Source organism: Drosophila mauritiana, chromosome 3R, assembly GCF_004382145.1.
Source record: "Drosophila mauritiana strain mau12 chromosome 3R, ASM438214v1, whole genome shotgun sequence".
Classification (NCBI taxonomy): domain Eukaryota; kingdom Metazoa; phylum Arthropoda; class Insecta; order Diptera; family Drosophilidae; genus Drosophila; species Drosophila mauritiana.
The window spans coordinates 8,919,998-8,933,147 of NC_046670.1; positions in this window are offsets into that span (position 1 = coordinate 8,919,998).

Genomic DNA, 13,150 nt, shown 5'->3' on the forward strand with positions numbered 1-13,150 from the left:
AGGGGCATCGGAAGCGGCATCCACAGCGGCGCCTGTTGAGTCTCATTACGAGGATAATTTATGATGGCCAAGTGTGAAGGACGACGATGGCGGTGAACCAATGGAGAACCATTAACCTGTCCACAGAGCGGTGGGAAATAAGTAATTTAATTTGTTTAATCATTTTGATTTTAAGCTCTAGAAATGCGAAGGAAGATATTTAAAAGAACCAGAAAAATTACACTTTATAAATTGATTTTTAACAATTTATAATATTTATAAATAATATCTATAGCTTTGTTAATTTGTTTTTGCACTTTGCAACCCTTTTTCTTTATTGCATTGTTTTTAAATCCAATGTAATCGTGGCGTAATAAATGACATGCTGTACATACGTCACATTTCATTTGGAACAACTTAATTAGATTGCTAATAAGTCACCCAGTTGTGGCACGCCACATTGAGGGGCATACCCAATCCCCATCGTCTTTTCCACTTGGCGCCATTGCTGACAAGTGCTTGGGTGGCAACAAAAGAATATGCCACATGGAAAAAGGGTGGCGATCCCCTTCAAAATTTCGCACATGTTTATGGCTTGTAAATCGTGTAAATGATTGAGGGTGCATCATTAGCAGTCACTGGTTGAATTAATGAGCTCTCAAATTAGCCACACAAGATCATCATGATTATCTTTTAAAAATGTTAATTCTAAGGAGATTGCAATCGGAAAATTTCTTAAAAAAGTTATAAACTATTAACCATATCGCCGCTAGGTGGAGCTAGTGTGCAATCTAGGTTTTCTAGAACTTTTTTTTAGTTGATTATCAACTCAATTATCAACTTACTCGACTATAGCGACTATCTTGAAGCTACGTTTTGTAAATCCCACTTACAATAATATTTTTTGTTCATCATCATCATCATCATTCTAAATTCTTTCGTTTAACCTGCTACTTTCTTCCATCTAAAGATACTTCTCATTTGGAACATGCTGTGTTCCACTTGAAAATTACGAATGTTTAAGCTGAACCGCTTTTGTTAAATGAATGTTCGTATGCATTATTAACGAAACATTTATGAACCAACTGGTGGCCGGCTCTTCTTGTGTTTGGCTTTGTTAACACCTGCTGTTTACATACCGAAATCAGCATCTAATTGTGAACTGCCCATATTCCGCCTCATGCATCTGGCATCGCGACTATTGGATTCATTATATCGTTGGAGCTACATAAATTAACATATGCTTTGCTCCAAATAAACTGACATAATTGCCGTTGAATTTATGGCGGCTGCACAAGGGTTTCTTCTCTAAGACAAAGCCAAAGTGTCAAAGCAAGTCATTAGGTCGAAATTTTTGGGGCTCGAGAGGTTTTCGATTAATTAGATATTCGTATGCCTCTGGGCGTCTTTTTTTTTTGTTGTTTTGGTAGAAATCTTTCACTTTGTCGCCTGGAGATGCCGACACTGCGATCGAGATAAAGAGATAAAGCCACAAATAAAAAATGCGATAAAATCTGATCGAAAATATTTTCCCCCATTTAGTCTTCTTTGGCCTTTTAATTTTTATTCCAATTTGCATTTTTTTTTTTTTCAGGTTTAAACTAAAATAAATTGCCATCTAATATATTATATGGGTGGGGTAAGAAAATGAAAACCTTTGGAGATTGTTTGCGGCAATTTTGCGGGCTAATTTGCCAATTTCGAGGCACGCCAAGTGAGATTGATCATAAAAATTGATTTTTTCTTAGCTCAAGTCGTGCTGCGGCATCGAAAGCCAATTGAATTCAATTGCCTGGTGGTTAGACGACCGCTTGGATAGAAGGTGTTGCTGTTGGATGGCCTGGAGTTGCGAGTCAAGCCGTTGGCTAAGTGATTTGCTTGTCATATAAATATGTTTGATTTCCCAACATTTCCACGAGCCATGAAAATTTATGAGGTCGTCTCCTACGGAATGTCCAACGAATGCTTAGCTGCGATAATGAGGCTTGGAGTGAACCCAGGTCTGATCTTTATGACAGACCCAAAATTGTACCGTCCATAAAATAATTAAATACTACTTAAAACACAGAATAAAATGCGGAAAAGGTTTAGCATCATTAGAGCCAACTTTCTGAACCCGCATGTTTGGAGACAATGTTAACAAGGCTGTTATAGTTTTCTAATGAAGTCATTTTGGTCGATTTCTAATTGGGGGAACACCGAGCCTGTGGCTCCAATCGAAGAGCTCCAAGCTCCAATCCCCAAGCTCGCTTTCTAATTAATGAACGATGTCGAACGATCGCCATGTACTGGCATCGAATGTAGCATTCTCCCCCGAAAACATTTATATGCATTTATTGATTTGCTCTCTTGCCGCGTCTGCTGATATATTTTGAATTTTTATGGGAGTTTAACAAGCCAAAGTTTGATGCGAGTTAATAACTTTATTAGCGGTTAAGGCTCCCCGTTGATGGTTTTCAGCTGTCGTGTTGCGTGCCGTAATTTAATGGCCCCCAGTCGGAATTTATAACTCCAAATGAGTCTGAACTATATTTTACAGTAGTTTAAGCTGGTTTTATGATCGCCATGTACCGTAACGCCATTACCAAGATTACCATAGAATCGCTTCAGATCCTAGGGCCAACATTTCTGGGTCTCCAACACTGGGAAACTCTGGGCAGAACGGATACTACCAGCACATCCGAGTTTGTGGTCGATAAAAAATCGTAACTGACATTTTTCGTTTACGAAAATGTCACAAACTCACAGCGGGACTGTTGCCAATACAAGTGATTTAAATTCAATAAATCATTGGAAACGCTGTCTCAGCCGAGCTGTGCAAACCATTGATGGCTCCTCCTCGCCAGATCCTCCGCGCCAGCCCTCGTGAATCTCGGAAAGTGTGAGTGCTCTTGGTTGCGGAATCCCGTACCCAAGGAGCCTGGTCTTTGGCTCTGGGCCTGGCTAAAAAGGTTGGCTGCTGCCAGAACAGCGAAAAATATTTATGCAGCTTATTGCGATTTAATTACAATTGGGGGCATTCACATTGCTTGCCCCTCGCCGCGGACATTATCTCATTTAAATTGGCTATTAAGCTAAGTGGAGGGGGAACCTGTTGGATTGTAGTTTAGATGGTTCTCAGATGATGGTGAAAGCAATTACCAGGAAAAGGAAATAAAATTAGTCGCAGATTGGGTTGCCAATCATCCATAAACTTTTTATTAGGCTACAAATAATTGGTAATACTAATATCATATAAAAACAAATCTGTATAATCTCTACTAGTCTAAATTTTGCAAAAAGCTAGCTACAACTTTGTGCCACTAATTTAGTCATAAATCAGCTTCAAATCGCTGCTTTAATTATTGTTATGGAAAAGGTTAATAATAAAAAAGTAATAGCATTTTATGGTACAGTCATTCTAAGCACATAAAAATTCGTATTAAGTAGTTAGCATGATTTTAAGTTTATCCACGCCCTGCGAGGCTTAAACTCACCTTCCAGGAACTTAGTTACCTGCATGCCTTGAGGACCCTGACCTGCCCATCGAATCGAATTGAACTCTTCTCCTTAATGAGAAAGTCGGATACGTGTCTCTCTGGATTTTTGCAGCTTCAGACCGCACAGCACCAGCAAACTTTTGACTTTGACTCTTAACATATTTATGGGTTTTTGTATTGCCGCGTGCCGTGTGCCAAGTCAACCTCACAGATACTCGCAGCGCACATCCCAGAGATACTTGAAAATATATGTATATATATAAAGACGCCCAGCGCAAGACTTTGCCGTGAATGGAGTGGAAAAAGGGAGGAGGGCCGCCGCCTTTTTGGCATTCATAAATTTGTAACTTCACTTGGCGTGACAATTGCAACACATTCGTGTGTACATTAGCCCGTCCTCCAGTCCTCCAGTCCGTCCAGATCGCAGTGTCTGGATATGTGGGGAAAATAGACGTTTCATTGTCGCCTGGCACTCGCCTCGACTTGGAATTGCAGTCGGAGTTGAAGTTGAAGTTGGACCCGACTCGCATCTGACTGGGCCTGATCTTCTGGGGATCTGGGATGTGGGGTCTTGGAGCCAGCGCCGCTTTTATTTATCGGGGCCGGTGCAGCGGCGTGTCCAAAGTGGAGGTCGCAGGAGCAGGAAAACGCAAAAGACGGAAAAGGGATCATCGATCGTCGCGCGTGTGGCGTTGCCCCGCAGCTGTGGGGATTTGTTTTTGGATTTAGTTTTGGTTTGTGGTTTTGGTATTGGTATTGGAGCGCTTTTGGCCTGTCCATTATAATGTTGTAGCTTTCATTGTTGGCCCGGCCGGCGACGATAAGAGCCATGTCCACTGCTCCGCAGCTCCATGCTCACCGGATCGAGCTGACCGAGCCCTTTCATGTTCACAACATGTACCTTTAGCTAGTTTTACAAGATGTTTCCTGTCGTCGCAGCCGCATCGAATTGTTGTCAATATGCACTGCGAAAATATATGAAATTTATTAATTTATATAAAGAACATACCAAACATAACATGGATATCATTCAAACAATAGATACGAATTTTCATATAGAAGATATTCAAGATATCCAACCAAGTTTATATTATAAACAGGCTTTAATGGTTTATAATATATATTGATAAATAACCATTTTCTCATTTTCTTAAATTGTATTAAATATTATTATTTAATTGTATTATTATTATTATTATTGTATTATAATATTATTAAAATATCATAAACATTTAACAGCGGGAATCTATCAGCAGGAAACCAAATTTAACATTTCATTTAAGTGAAGTTTTCATTTAAACCACAGAAATATATAGAATATAAAGATATAGTTATATCTAAATATTTATTCCCCATTTAATTTTTTAATATAAAATGAGAATTTTTAGTAGTGTAATCAGAATAAATACTCTTAAAATCGAGCAAAGACAAATCTCAGAACAGAGACTCCTCTTATTTTAGTAGAGATTTCGCCATTTCCATAACGTGGACATTCTTAATCATTGATTTAGACATACGAAAATTGATTAGATGCGAAGCACCATCGCAATAAGCGAAATATGAAATTGTTGCATGCTGGAATTTATAGAGCTCCCCGTGATAAATAACAATTTGCGGGCCAAAATGAGAGTTGAGTTGATGATGAGCGCGCGACGAGGACACTTTTATGGCCAAGTCCGTTTGGTTCACCTCCGGTTCTCCCCCGGAGCTTTTCAGCTGATTGCAATGGCCATGGCAATGGCAATGGATGGCGAAAATCAGCGTTTCATAAATTCCAGCCGCAAATGGCCAAGCACTTGGTGGCGCAATTTATGCGCCTGTAATTGGCTTCCCTCCTCCTTGGACCAGAAATAAAATGCGGACCCATCCGTCGCCGGCTGGCGGAGCCAAAGTGAGACGACCTCAGTGCGTTATCAATAAATTCAAATTGACACTTCACACTCGATATGTCACACGATACTCGCCAGTCGACACTTTACGCCAAGAGTCGCCAATGAAGAACGCAAAACACGAATACCCAACTCAAAAAGGAAAACTCTGCGACAGATATGGTAGGTATATGGCATGGCAGGACTGCAGATTGGATGCATCCAACCGTCCTTTGGCAAAACAAAAGCAAAAAAGGAAGAAATTAAAAAAAATATGATTGCGATTGAACACTGCAGGTTCATGTAATCTCTTAGCCAGAACAAACTTATTAAATGAGTGCCAAAGCACCAAAAACCGGCCGATAACCGGCCGCCATCGAGGGACAAACAGATAAACGCATATGATCATGTAAAAAAAAGTGCATTAACCGACCATCCTCGAATCCGGGCGCCAGTGGAGAAACCCCATGCCCCAATCCCTCTCCCGCCAGATGGCAGCATCATTAAAACAATCTGCAGAGGAGCGCCGCCGTCAAATCAATGGAATCGGGTTAGGTTCTTCTTTATATACGTTTATATATGTACATACGTGTGTATATAGCATTTGGGTTGGAGGAGCGGTTCGCCAGTGGTTGACAGGAAAAGGCAGCGCAACGATTGCCACTTATCGCCGGCCGGGCTGAGGTTGGGCATTTCCGGCTGCCCAATGCCCTGCAGAAAGAGAAAGCTGATGGCTTAATCATTTGAATTGGCTTAGTAACGAAATAAGGGTTTATTAAGATTTTTTTTCGAATATTTAAAGTATTCATTTATCACTTTAAATAACATTATCTTTTTTATTGTGATATGTAATAGATGATAATAGCTGATAATAGATAGATGAGAGATGATTGTTGATAATCATAAGCTCAATAGAACTTATTACTTTTCTCCTGTCTTCAGTTTGCACATTTGATTTTTGCCAATCTTGGTATAAAATACTTTAAAAACTATGCATATAACTAAATATATCTTCTTAATCTTTATAGTTATACCAACTTCCTGTTAGTAGCGCACTTTAGCGAAATGTACAGCCTACCCCAAGCAATTGCAAATGCCGCGGCCCTGATAAAGTTCACATTAAGAGTCTCGTTTTACAAAATGTAAACATGTTAAGGGTTAATAAACATAAATAATCTACGCTTATTAACGGGGCAGCAAAAAGGGGCAATGGCATGGGTTCGCCTTACCAAGTTATCAGTGCTCGAGTGCATTTTGCAAAGGTGTTTGTCTGTTTTTGATTGGAGCAGCCTTTTTTCGGACGGACTCCAGCGCTCCCGAGTGCAACCTGTACAGGACGACGCCGGGCGTCAAGCATCATGAAATATGTGTGTGCCAGCAGCACAGATAGCGGTGCCAAAGTGACTTAATTAGCCGGGGAAAGTCGAACGGATGGGGCCAGCTTTATCGCCCTTTAATTAAGTTGCAGCCAATTTGTCAGACAATTAAAAGGGATTCTTTATTTTCATGCACATTCCTCGCTTTCGGGCTAAGGATTTGCATCATTTGTGGCAGGTCGGGGGCGCAAAGTCCAAAAAATAATGCAAAACTGGTAGTCCAACATGCGGCAGCAGTCGGCGCCACTCCGCATCACAACCGGACTTAATGGCAAAGCAACCAGCTACCGACTAAGCCAAGTCAAAGCATTTAAACATCACCTTAGGCCTCATTAAAAACAAAATATTATGTAAATTTCATTAAATTACACACAAATCAATGATGGTGGCGTCTCTGGCCAGTGGGGCAAGGAGTAAGATCTTAGATCCATGTAGCAAGGAGCCAGTGCCAGTTTTAGTCTGCGGACTAGCTGCTTGTTGAGCCAATGAGTATTCAAATGGACACTTGTCAAGCCATGCATGCGGCTACTAAATCATATTAAGACCAGACAAGGATTTCCAGACTGAAATTGGTGTAACATGTAAGCACTGGCCGGGGGAGGAGATTGTCCGCGGACGGGGCGGGGGTTTCTACTCACTTACTGTTGTGGTGGTGGTGGGGAGAATCCGCCAAAAAGGGGGAGACTCTGCGCTACGCATGATGTTCAGTTGACACGCAAGGCGACACCAGCCCAGCGAGGAGGAGCAAGTGGCGCGGGCAGGGATGTTGGGACATGGCGCGGCGGACGCAACAAGATCGCTTTGGAAAAATATATATTTTCATTTAATTAAGTTGGCTACTTTTCCGCGATTTTAATTCCAAGTTTCCCTCACTGTTTTATACTCTTGCAGTGGATTATTTTTGATGTAACTGCTTTAATCTAAGGACTTTTGATGGAATTTTTAATAAAATCTATTAATATCCATTGGGTATTGCAATGAAAATGGCTTTTTCCATTGATTTATTACCATTTATGATTTAATTTTGGAATAAATTGATTTGTATTTAACTGTGTGAATTTCTACAATATTTTCAATTAATTATTTTGCTATTATAGTATTATTAGTAGAAAGGAATGTATAGGGCACTTTGGTCTTCGTTTTGCTAGTCTAGCAATTTTTCCTTCTTGTTTTCATTTTTCTGTGACAACGACTGGCGACGGGGAAATGTAAACATTTAAACTCCTGCTCCGCAGTCCAACTGTCCGGCTGTCCAACTGTCCAGCTTTCCAGTTGTCCGCTGTTCCAGGGGCGACGGACAGCTCTTGATGCTGACCTGACACCGCATCATCATCATCAGCATCGCGGATGCCCGAGGAGAGCGCGAGATCTCTTCCAGCTTAAACTGACGTGCCCCTGTCGCAACATGGCAAAAGTCTGGCGGCTAAAACACAACCCGCTCATTAATCAACATGGAAATGGGTTGCTGGTCAACTGGTTATGCAATCTGCAATGGGTTTGGCCTTTTATGTCAATTTCATCTAGTCATAAGGTACACACTCCTGCGCTCCTTTAAAAAAGCTCCTCCTTAAATTCGCCTAACTAATTTGAAATATGTACTTCATTACAAGACATTTTATGACTTTGAAATTACTTAATTTTCTAGGTGGTTTTATGAGCTATTCAATTGGTTTTTCTTACCCAAGTTAAGCTAACTATTTAAAAGCTATAAGTTTTTTATAATTTTTTGTAAAGCATACCTTTTAAACAAATACTTAAGTTGTAGGAACACATACTCCAAAATGCCAAATCTCTTTTCTCAGTGATTTCAAAGTGGCCTCCGGAAGTCTGTGCCTCCTGCTGCACCTGAGTCTTTGAGTTGGCCACACTCGACTCCACTTCACTCCATCTCCATATCCACCCGCCAAATCTGCGGCTCCACCTCGGATCGGATCGGCTCGGCTTTGCTTTGCTTTGCTTTGTCATTGCCGTTGGCTCGGATCTGATACGAGGCAGAAACATATGTTGGCCCCCAATCCGGCTGCTGCCCCTCTTGATTTTCGGGTGGGTATCCGTATCGTGGCGGCCAGCGCCATTTGAGATTAAGTAACATGTTTGCGGGGTCCGTGCGTCCGCGCAAAAGCACCGGCTCTAAACCATTTGGTTAGCCAATAAACGAAGGCTTATCTAAACAAAAAATCTTTAAATTGATCTAGCGAAACCTTTTAGCATATTTTGTGCGATTTGGCAGGCGATCAACGCACCGGCAGCACCATTACCATGGCCCAAACCCAAACCCATTGGATTGAGGTCCAGTTTTTCCGGGGCGTAAAAGAGTTGTTGTCTTAGCCGACGTCTTTCGCGTCTTTTTAGGCAAAAAGCATACATAGTACCAACCGAGTCCCGATTCCCCAGAGTTGGCTCTGTAGGACCGTAAGCCGCCCCATTAAAAACTGCCTGGCCACAGTCATAAACATCTGAGCTATCAAATTACAGAACGATTTGTTAGATGCCGACGATGCAAAAATAAAAAAAAATAAAGCACAATATCACAGAGCAGAAAACGCATCCAGTAAACCTCGTGGAAAAGCAGCGAAGAAAACAACGCAGTTGCTAATGGATTGCCTGGACTGTAGCGGGTTTGGGTTTGGGTTCGGGTTCTTCAGACTCTGACTTGGTTTCGCTGAACTCTAATAGCTCATAGCATGAGGTAAAGCTATACGGAGTCTCTGCACTGAGAAAATATTTGGGTTTTCTTGTGTAATAAAGAAATATATTTAGTTTACTAAAAATCATTGGATGTAAGTCTAAAATAATCCTGAAAGATTTAAAGATGCTTCTCAATTTAAAAGATTGAACTTTCTTAAGGCAAAATATCCTACATAAAGTATTACTTTTGGATATAGTGTCGTTTTTAAAAAGTAATCGTTGTAAGATCTTAACCCTTTGATGGTATAGCCCATCATTTTCAAGAACTGCATCTTCAGATTGCATTTCTTTCAGTATCCGGAGTCTCGGAGGAGACGACGCAGCGTGTCGGCTTTGCGGGCCGATATCTTTGTTATAAATCTGTGAACCGAGTTCAACATGGTACGGGGGATCCATGCTGTGTTTGTTGGTGTGGCCCACGAGGAGAGTTTGGAGGCAGGAGGTCCGCATCTCGTAAAAAGCTCGTTTGTTGCCTTTTGGCACGCGCAGAGAGCAGCTAAAGGTTAAGCTGGACAGCTTAACCTGACTCCACGGACTAGAAAAAGAAGCGGAAAGCTACCCCCATGGCCCCCAAGAACCCAGTGCCCAGTGCCCAGAACCAAGTCGAAAATGAAAACGCCATCATAAACGATTGATGGAAGCAATTTTACAACTTTATAACAGCAGCGTCCAACTTTCGACTGGCCGGCCATAAATGTCTCGCCGAGCTGCCAAATGCCGTCCAATCTCCGGCAGCTGTCAACCCAAACTGGGATCTTTTGGGGGCATGGAGCCGAGCCTTGCGCCAACAAATGACATCATTTGCATGCTACCATGGAGCACCAGAGTCTGGAGTCCGGCTAAGAGCAGGTTAAGAAACAAAAAACTCCGGCTAGAGTGAGCCATTAACAGTGCTTTACAGCTGGGAGCTCCGTTTAATTGTTGTCCGCGTTCGGGGCCCAAAAATCAATAGTTGTCTGTTCCGCCTGCTGGGAGCGAAAGAGGCCCGCCTCGTAAATAAATTGTTTCCTAGCCTTTTTGGCCGTCTTTTACCAGTTTATGGCTTAGACAAAAGCGGCCGTTTGGAGCTTTCTGACTTTTATGGCTACTGCTCGGTGCTCGGTCACTCAAAACATCCATCCACTGCCAGTCAAAAGTCACAGCTCACGGTTGACTGACTGGCGACTGGAGGAGCCCAAAAGCTGGAGTGGAAACTACGAGTATCTCACATTACCATTTTCGCAGGGGAAATATCTATGAGATGCATTTCGAAATCCGAAAAAAGGTCGGAAAAGTAGGGGAAAGTGGCCGAGAGAGAGAGAGAGAGCGCGCGATCATTGTGCGTGTGGGGAGTTTTCAAGCTGTCGTGGTGAAGAGCAACGATCGAGACATTGGCTGATCGCCACTTGAATTGGAATCCAATTCGAAACGGAGTTTGAATGGGTTTCTGGTTGGAAACTCAGCATAGAGCATAAAGTTTTCATTGGGAAACAACTTGCTGATCAAAGTTTATAAAGTTCTATATAGATCTATAGATAAGACATGTAAATTGAATTGAAAACGCTTAGGTTGCTACTTTTAAAAATAAGTAGTACAAACCAATTTTAGGGGATTCATTTTAAAATAAATCCTATATATTTTTGTTTGTTTCTTGAAAAGTTTGATAATACACATTATTTTTATTGTCTAATAATGTAATATTTGTAGATAAATGTTTGATAAAAGTCCAGTTAATTATATACATATATGTAGATTTAAACAAAATTGAGACATTTTTTCCTAGTGCCATTAACCCTTCTTGAAAACTTCAGTGAGAAATGGCAAGTGGTCAGCAATTCACTTTCATTTAAAGCAACTAGCAGCGGCGCCGGCGCCGTTTGTCAATGGATCTGTCTGGCGAAATACGATCGCGGATAATCAAGCCTAATCAGTGACTAACCCTAGCGTAGAACATGTATTTTCACGCCATTAAATTAGCCAAGGAATGCGGAACATCCAAGTCTGGCTGGTGCGGCGAGTAAGTGACCAGCAACTAGTTTCAAGTAGTAATACAAAACGTGAATGCAACTGCAACTGCAACGCCAGCGACTGCAATTCACTTTGTTTAATGTGCTGGCTTTTGGTTTTTGAAGAAGTTTTGCCCTCAGCTACTTACAGACAATCAGCACGAGGCCGGAGTCCCCCAGTCCCGACTTCCCGTGCCCAGAGTTTGCCCAGTTCCCGGCTCCACCAATAATTCCTCCGCTGTTATCCACCATTAGAATTTGTCTCTGCGGCTGCCGGCGGCTTTGCGCACGCGCCATGGATGAGGATTAGGCTCGAGATCGGGGAACGGGAACTCTAGCTGAAACTTAAACGAGAACGGGCTAAATTTAGTAGGTATTCTAAAAATAAGAGGGTGTACAAGGCTGGATGAGAAGCAAGTATCTACTGAGTACTTTTGGTTATATCTCGAGGATAACTTCTGTTATGACCACCTTTAATTGATTATAGATTAATTTAAGTGTTTGTTAAGTAAAGTACCAGGTACCTTTGCAGTCGTTATCCCCGACTAATCCATCCAACTTACTTCCATTCCCGAAGTGCATTGCACGAGATGCTGGCAGCCACATCCATTCAACTGGGCTGGCTGTTTGTTATGTGCACTCTGTCGCCGGCGGTAGAATTATGCTCAAAGTGTTAATCAGGAAATCGTTGCATGTGCTCCCAAACGAACTGCTCCTCGATGGACTCGTACTGCAACTTGGACAGTCTCTATGAGTTCGGTCAGTTTGGACCCTTATAATGGCGTCTGCTCTACTGATTACCGACCGGCGGACTAGAGGGAGCTACTTATCAATTGAAGCCGCCGCAGTGAAAGTGGAGCGATGTTAAAGGAGTCATAAGCCCATTATCGGATTTATGAACGAACGGACTACCGTGTGGAACGGAACGCCCACTCCAATGGTAATAAAGCAGCAATGATGGTGATGATCATAAATCAGGATCAACAAGCCATGATTGAAGCATGGAGCCATGATCGAGCAACAGCAAATCAATTGGGATGACAGTTTTACAGCGATCAAAACAAAACCAAAACAAGCCCAAGGGTCAAAACAAAAAATAGAGGCTGTGACCGCACCCAGATATCTCCAGAGACACTAAACTAGTTGAATTTCAATTAACAATAAAATTGAATCATAAATTGGACAAAGGCCACACGCAACCCGCAGCATTCAGTGACGATTGTTATGATCGGCTGCTGTCCCCCGGACAAAAAAAAAAAAGAAAAGATCGAGATCGAGATCGCTGGTGGTCCATTGGATAGCCAGTGGGGGAAACGTTAGAAGAAATTGAATTGAATTATCAAAAAGCGACAAGGAAAGTGGTCGCATGGCATCCAGGTTGTAACGATCGTTGGCAGCGACACCTCGACAGCGCCGCACCACCAAACTATCAAAACCACCAACCGCCGGTGGATCAATGATCACTATTCGTTGGATTGCTGGATCGGATCTCCAGGCTGTGTGTGTGGTCCTGCTTTAAAATGTCACATAAACTTGAACGCTGATTAGCACAACAAAGTCGGTGCATGACGACGGGAGGATTAGGGTCTATATAGCCATCGATGCCGGCTGGCGGTCGGTTCTTCCGCCCGATTTACTATATAAATCAAAGAGACCAAAAGCTCGACGATCCATTGTTTACACATTTTGGTGGCACTAACTCATTTGACTTAAGTAGCTGACCATCATCTCGGTGTTATGACAATACTTTAGTCGCTACTCAGACGTGTGGGGTC